Here is a 7873-nt window from a genome sequence, read left to right on the forward strand (position 1 = left end):
TGACCGTATCGAGCCAGGAGTCTGATGTTCTCCCCTCACTGCTAAAAGTCTCAGTGTCTCCCCTCCCTCCCATTCCAGACATTTCCTCTCCGCCTCTCATTCCTGCAGCATGTGACCCGCTCGCAGTTTACGACCCGTCTACGTCCTGTCTACGTCCCGTCTACACTTTCTGTCTTTTCCTTGCAAGACTGCGAATGTTTCGGCCACTCGAACCGGTGCAGTTACATCGAGCTGCTCACCACCACCATTTGCGTGAGCTGTAAGCACAACACGAGAGGCCGACACTGCCAGTTGTGCCGACTGGGCTATCACCGAAACCCGTCAGCAGAGCTGGACCATCACAACGTTTGCCTCGGTCAGTTCCTGTTACAATCTCCGCTCTCGCCTCCTTCCTTCACCCTTCAGATTTCAGCCCAAAACAAGATAAAGAAACAAAAAGGAACCTTCGATAGGGCTGAGCAAAAGGAATCAGCTCCCCTTTCCCCAGAGATCAGACCCGGTCCGACCTTTCCCCAGAGATCAGACCCGGTCCGACCTTTCCCCAGAGATCAGACCCGGTCCGACCTTTCCCCAGAGATCAGACCCGGTCCGACCTTTCCCCAGAGATCAGACCCGGTCCGACCTTTCCCCAGAGATCAGACCCGGTCCGACCTTTCCCTAGCGATGCGGCCTGGCCCTGAGGTAAATTGAAAGCCCTGTGTTGTGACGATATAATCATTGCTTCCCTGTCTCCATTGTTTTTCTGGAATTTGTATGTTGTTTGTCCTCTTGGCAAACGAACATCCTTCATCGTAGCAGCATCACTCGCCTCTGCTCAATGTTACCCTCCCCCCATTGTCCAACATCAATGTTCTCTCTCCATTTCCTCATCTCCTTCCCATTCTCCACACACAGAATTACAGAGAATGTACAGCCCTAGTACAATTGAAGTCAATGGGAATCAGGGGGCAAACTCTCCAGTGGCTGGAGTCATACCTAGCACAAAGGAAGATGGTAGTGGTTGTTGGAGGCCAATCATCTCAGACCCAGGTTGTTGCTGCAGGAGTTCCTCAGGGCAGTGTCCGAGGCCCAAACATCTTCAGCTGCTTCATCAATGACCTTCCCTCCATCATAAGGTCAGAAATGGGGATGTTCGCTGATGATTGCACAGTGTTCAGTTCCATTCGCAACCCCTCAAATAATGAAGCAGTCCGAGCCCGCATGCAGCAAGACCTGGACAACATCCAGGCTTGGGCTCATAAGTGGCAAGTAACATTCGCGCCAGATAAGTGCCAGGCAATGACCATCTCCAACAAGAGAGAGTCTAACCACCTCCCCTTGACATTCAACGGCATTACCATCGCCAAATCCCCCACCATCAACATCCTGGGGGTCACCATTGACCAGAAACTTAACTGGACCAGCCACATAAATACTGTGGCTAAAAGAGCAGGTCAGAGGCTGGGTATTCTGCGGCGAGTGACTCACCTCCTGACTCCCCAAAGCCTTTCCACCATCTACAAGGCACAAGTCAGGAGTGTGATGGAATACTCTCCACTTTCCTGGATGAGTGCAGCTCCAACAACACTTAAGAAGCTCGACACCATCCAGGACAAAGCAGCCCGCTTGATTGGCACCCCATCCACCACCCTAAACATTCACTCCCTTCACCACCGGCGCACTGTGGCTGCAGTGTGTTCCTTCCACAGGATGCACTGCAGCAACTCGCCAAGGCTTCTTCGACAGCACCTCCCAAACCCGCGACCTCTACCGCCTGGAAGGACAAGGGCAGCAGGTACATGGGAACAACACCACCTGCACGTTCCCCTCCAAGTCACACACCATCCCGACTTGGAAATATATCGCCGTTCCTTCATCGTCGCTGGGTCAAAATCCTGGAACTCCCTTCCTAACAGCACTGTGGGAGAACCGTCACCACACGGACTGCAGCGGTTCAAGAAGGCGGCTCACCACCACCTTCTCAAGGTGGGCAATAAATGCTGGCCTCGCCAGCGACGCCCACATCCCATGAATGAATAAAATAAAAGCTTCATAGTTTAGTCTCAACTAAACTCAGAACACATGATGTTGGTTTTGTTACTTCCGTTTCAGTTATTTTCAGTGAGTGATTTCCTCTGTTGCCAGGGTAACAATCTGTCAGATCTCAGCACAAGAGGTGTTGGCCCCAATTTATATCTGAAAGACCATGAAACATTCAGTGTAAACTCCTATCTGTGTATTCAACAGACCAGGAGCAGGAACATCTTCTGGATACGGGGAATACATTTCAATATCATTTCTGCTAAACCAAAAAAAATAAAATTATAATCCAGCAGTAGGTTGTGTCGATACATTTAATTCACAAGACGTCCTGTTGCCATGGTTCAAGAACACTTTTCTAAGATTGGTAACGCCTGTTCCAATAACTTTTTAATGGAGAATATTGTTTCACTTGCTATTCAGTCCTCCCAGCATCTGTGGCGCTGTAGCGAACATTCGCACATGTCCGCCTGCCATTCTGGCCCATTTCAACAAACACAGTGAGAACACATTTTGGTTCATCTGTCAAAGGCCATCGAGATTCACCAGGAATCAATCAGAAGTCTTATTTATATTGCACACTTTGTGTAAGCATCACACTTACTGCTGCACTCCTCTCTTGTCACACTCACTTCCTGTTACACATCAAACTTCACAATTCACACATCAAACTTTGAATGTAACCTCTCACTCCCTGTTACTGGGGTGTCGGTGTGGGACTGAGTCAGTGGGGTCTCGGTGTGGGTCTGGGTCAGTGGGGTGTGGGACTGGGTCAATGGGGTCTCGGTGTGGGACTGGGTCAATGGGGTGTGGGTCTGGGTCAGTGGGGTCTTGGTGTGGGTCTGGGTCAGTGGGGTCTTGGTGTGGGTCTGAGTCAGTGGAGTGTGGGTCTGGGTCAGTGGGGTCTTGGTGTGGGTCTGGGTCAGTGGGGTCTTGGTGTGGGTCTGGGTCAGTGGAGTGTGGGTCTGGGTCAGTGGGGTCTCGGTGTGGGTCTGGGTCAGTGGGGTCTTGGTGTGGGTCTGGGTCAGTGGGGTCTTGGTGTGGGACTGGGTCAGTGAGGTGTGGGACTGGGTCAGTGGGGTGTGGGTCTGGGTCAGTGGGGTGTGGGTCTGGGTCAGTGGGGTGTGGGTCTGGGACAGTGGGGTGTGGGTGTGGGTCAGTGGGGTGTTGGACTGGGTCAGTGGGGTGTGGGTCTGGGTCAGTGGGGTGTGGGACTGGGTCAGTGGGGTGTGGGTCTGGGTCAGTGGGGTCTCGGTGTGGGTCTGGGTCAGTGGGGTGTCGGTGTGGGACTGGGTCAGTGGGGTGTGGGTCTGGGTCAGTGGGGTCTCGGTGTGGGTTTGGGTCAGTGTGGTCTCGGTGTGGGTCTGGGTCAGTGGAGTGTCGGTGTGGGTCTGGGTCAGTGGGGTCTCAGTGTGGGTCTGGGTCAGTGGGGTGTCGGTGTGGGTCTGGGTCAGTGGGGTCTCGGTGTGGGTCTGGGTCAGTGGGGTCTCAGTGTGGGTCTGGGTCAGTGGGGTGTCGGTGTGGGTCTGGGTCAGTGGGGTGTCGGTGTGGGTCTGGGTCAGTGGGGTCTCGGTGTGGGTCTGGGTCAGTGAGGTCTCGGTGTGGGTCTGGGTCAGTGGAGTGTGGGTCTGAGTCAGTGGGGTGTCGGTGTGGGTCTGGGTCAGTGGGGTGTCGGTGTGGGTCTGGGTCAGTGGGGTGTGGGTCTGGGTCAGTGGGGTCTCAGTGTGGGTCTGGGTCAGTGGGGTGTCGGTGTGGGTCTGGGTCAGTGGGGTGTCGGTGTGGGTCTGGGTCAGTGGGGTGTCGGTGTGGGTCTGGGTCAGTGGGGTGTCGGTGTGGGTCTGGGTCAGTGGGGTCTCGGTGTGGGTCTGGGTCAGTGGAGTGTGGGTCTGGGTCAGTGGGTTGTCGGTGTGGGTCTGAGTCAGTGGGGTGTCGGTGTGGGTCTGGGTCAGTGGGGTGTCGGTGTGGGTCTGGGTCAGTGGGGTCTCGGTGTGGGTCTGGGTCAGTGGGGTGTGGGTCTGGGTCAGTGGGGTCTCAGTGTGGGTCTGGGTCAGTGGGGTGTCGGTGTGGGTCTGGGTCAGTGGGGTGTGGGTCTCGGTCAGTGGGGTCTTGGTGTGGGTCTGGGTCAGTGGGGTCTCGGTGTGGGTCTGGGTCAGTGGAGTGTGGGTCTGGGTCAGTGGGTTGTCGGTGTGGGTCTGAGTCAGTGGGGTGTCGGTGTGGGTCTGGGTCAGTGGGGTGTCGGTGTGGGTCTGGGTCAGTGGGGTCTCGGTGTGGGTCTGGGTCAGTGGGGTGTCGGTGTGGGTCTGGGTCAGTGGGGTGTCGGTGTGGGTCTGGGTCAGTGGGTTGTCGGTGTGGGTCTGGGTCAGTGGGGTCTCAGTGTGGGTCTGGGTCAGTGGGGTGTCGGTGTGGGTCTGGGTCAGTGGGGTGTGGGTCTCGGTCAGTAGGGTCTCGGTGTGGGTCTGAGTCAGTGGGGTGTCGTGGGGGTCTGGGTCAGTGGGGTCTCGGTGTGGGTCTGGGTCAGTGGGGTGTCGTGTGGGTCTGGGTCAGTGGGGTCTCGGTGTCGGTCTGGGTCAGTGGGACGGATGAACAACATTACGTGAACTGTACAGGGTCGGTGAGAAGCCAAGCTCCAGGTTACAGAACCTCACTGCAACGAAAAGATGCATTTAAGGTGAAGTGAGATAAACACGTGAGGGAGAAAGGAATGGAAGGATTTGCTGATACAGTTAGAAGAAGAGGGGTGGGAGGAGGCTCATGTGGAGTCTAAACGCTGCCATAGACCAGTTGGGCCGAATGGCCTGATTCTGTGCTGTAAATTCTATGTAAACAAAATCGATGTAATAACCTGCGTTAATTGTGTGCAGTCGCCCCAAGGAGTGGAACACGGGCCGTGTCCAATCAGTGTGTGGACGATTGACGCTGTTTGTAAACTGTTGGAGACTTGTTTCCCCCCAGAGTCGGCTCGTCCCCTGTCCTGGGCCCGAGTCATTTGTGTCCCTGAGATTGTGTCGATGGGTTTTATTGGGAACAGCCATGTGCAGTGTGTGTGTTGTCTTGTTTCTGCAGACTGTCAGTGTCACCCCTATGGCTCACTCCATGATCGCTGTAATGAGACGGGATATTGTGACTGTAAGGAGGGGACAGCAGGGCCCAAGTGTGACAAGTGCCTGCCCGGATATTACTGGCACAGGGGCTGCCGAGGTAAGTAACCGTTCCAGCACCAGACCCTCCCTCACTCCGCCTGGCTCCTGTGTGTCAGGGTCAGCAGTGGATCCGATAGCAGAGATACCAGGGGGGGAAAGACAAAGGCTTTTAGACAAGGAACCCTCCTGGGTTCCCCCATCACCCTGAGAAACAATTAGTGGCACAGCTCCTCACAAAGGGAGGGACTGGAGTTCAGTGAGGAGCATTTCATCGAATCAGACAGCACACAAGGAGGCCATTCAGCCCATCGAGCCTGTGCTGGCTCTTTGAAAGAGCGATCCTATTAGTCTCACTCCCCCCGCTCTTTCCCCATAGCTCTGCAAATTTTTCCTTTTCAAGTATTTATTCAATTCCCTTTTGAAAGTTATTATTGAATCTGCTTCCAGATCAGAACAACTCGCTGTGTAAAAAAATTCTCCTCATCTCCCCTCTGGCTCTTTCACCAATTACCTTAAATCTGTGTCCTCTGGTTACCGACCCTCCTGCCAGTGGAAACAGTTTCTCCTTATTTACTCTATTAAAACCCCTCATAATTTTTAACCCCTCTATTAAATCTCCCCTTCACCTTCTCTGTTCTGAGGAGAACAATCCCAGCTTCTCCAGTCTCTCCACATAACTGAAGTCCCTCAACCATGGTCCCATTCCAGTAAATCTCCTCTGCACCCTCTCCAAGGCCTTGACATCCTTCCGAAAGTGTGGTGCCCAGAATTGGACACAATAATTGGACACAGAATTTAACCCTCAGTCTCTCCTTCAGTATTTAATCATCAATTTAGTCCCATTCACCCATCACCCCTGTGATCTCTGACCTACATTGGCTCCCGGTCCAGCAACGCCTCGATTTAAAGATTCACATCCTCACATTCAAATCCCTCCGTTGCCTCGCCCCTCCCTATCTCTGTAACCTTCTTCAGCCCTGCACCCCTCCGAGATCTCTGCGCTCCCCCAATTCTGGCCTCTTGCACATCCCCCATTTCCTTCACCCCCCCATTGGCGGCCGTGCCTTCAGCTGTCTGGACCCGAAACTCTGGAATTCCCCCCAAACCTCTCCCCCTCTCTCTCCTCCTTTAAGACGCTCCTTAAAATCTACCTCTTTGACCAAGCTTTTGGTCTCCTGTCCTAATGTCTCCTTATGTGGTTCAGTGTTAATTTTTCTCTGATTTACGCTCCTGTGAAGCACCTTGGGCCGTTTTACTACGTTAAAGGCGCTATATAAATGCAAGTAGTTGTTGGTGTAAAAGTGAAACACTGGGAGCGGCGACAGTTCAAACAATCTCTGAGGTCAGGAGATTTCCAGTGACCTGACGTTTCTTTTCTCTGACCTCTTGCAGCCGGCGTGTGCGATAACTTGCTGACGCGGTGTCAGAACGGAGGAGTGTGCGAGGACAATGGGAGGTGTCGCTGTCCCGCTCCCTACACCGGGCTCCTGTGTGAGAAAGGCCAGTGTGGGAAGGAAGCAGGAGGGTGTGTCTCCCAATCCCCCCGGGACCCCACCTTACACCGGGTGCTGCTGTCACTCACTGCGCTGCTAACCACCGCTAACGGACGCCCGGCGCTCTGACCCGCTTCCAGCGCCACGGACGCTCACGGGAAGGTGCAAAGAGCGGAGGAGAATCCAGCGTTTACTGCGTCCCCGTTAAACACGGTCCCCGCCCTCCGGCCCGGGAAAGGCAAACTGTAACCCAGGCCTGAGCCCACCCACCCACCCACCGAGCCCGACTGTATCTCCGAGCCCTGAAGGAATGGGCAGTCAGTGGGGACTGTACTTTCAGACCCCCCGCCGGAGGGAGGGAGGGAGGGAGGGAGGGAGGGAGGCAGCTGCTAATATTCATTCTCCAATCGCCAGCCTGGCCTCGGATGGCCAGCTTTGGGAAAGAAGAAAGAAAGAAAGAAAGACTTGCATTTATATAGCGCCTTTCACCACCTCAGGACGTCCCAAAGAGCTTTACAGACAATGAAGTACTTTTGAAGTGTCGTCACTGTTGGAATGTAGGAAACACGGCAGAAAATTTGTGGAGCTCAGAGGAGGCCGTTCCCCGCTCTGGTGCAGCCCTCGCTCGCTCGCCCCTCACTCACTCCCTCCCTCTCCCTCACTCTCTCCCTTCCTCACTCTCCCTCACACCCTCATTCACTCCTCACTCACTCTGTCCCTCCACTCACTCAATCCACACTCCCTCCCTCCCTCACTTCATTCATTCACTCCCTCAGTCACTCCACTCACTCATCAATTGCTTGCCCCTCACTCACTCACTCCCTCCATCCCTCTCACTCCTCACTCATTCACTCACTCCTCACTCTCCACACTCACTCCTTCACTCCCTCCCTCACTCTTTCCCTCACTCCTTCCCTCCCTCACTCCCACCCTCACTCACTCAGTCACTCACTCATTCCTCACTCCCTCCCTCCCTCACTCACTGCGAGGGATTGCTGTCGGTACATCGTGACCTGAGGAAATCTGTGGGCCGGCTTCGAGCGGCCTAGAACCTGGGCTTTAGTGCCCGTTGTGTGTAATCCTGGAGCGCATCAGAGCGATGGGGGAATAATCCTGAGCAGTGAGTGGAGAGTGTTAGTGCGTTTATCGATTCTTTTGTATTAAGATGAAGTTATTTTCTTGCAATCCCACAATGTTCCATGTAGTTTTTGTGTGAATCGC

The 7873-nt window shown here is 54.3% G+C and overlaps 1 long non-coding RNA gene across 1 annotated transcript; it reads left to right on the plus strand.

The window, feature by feature from the left end:
- The first annotated feature begins 225 nt into the window (after positions 1-225).
- Positions 226-6972, plus strand: LOC137319407 (uncharacterized). The gene is made up of 3 exons (XR_010962139.1): positions 226-355; positions 5083-5217; positions 6552-6972. It is a non-coding gene; the product is annotated as an uncharacterized lncRNA (long non-coding RNA).
- The last annotated feature ends 901 nt before the right edge of the window (positions 6973-7873 follow it).

This window comes from Heptranchias perlo, unplaced genomic scaffold (genome assembly GCF_035084215.1).
Source record: "Heptranchias perlo isolate sHepPer1 unplaced genomic scaffold, sHepPer1.hap1 HAP1_SCAFFOLD_836, whole genome shotgun sequence".
NCBI classification, from domain to species: Eukaryota; Metazoa; Chordata; class Chondrichthyes; order Hexanchiformes; family Hexanchidae; genus Heptranchias; species Heptranchias perlo.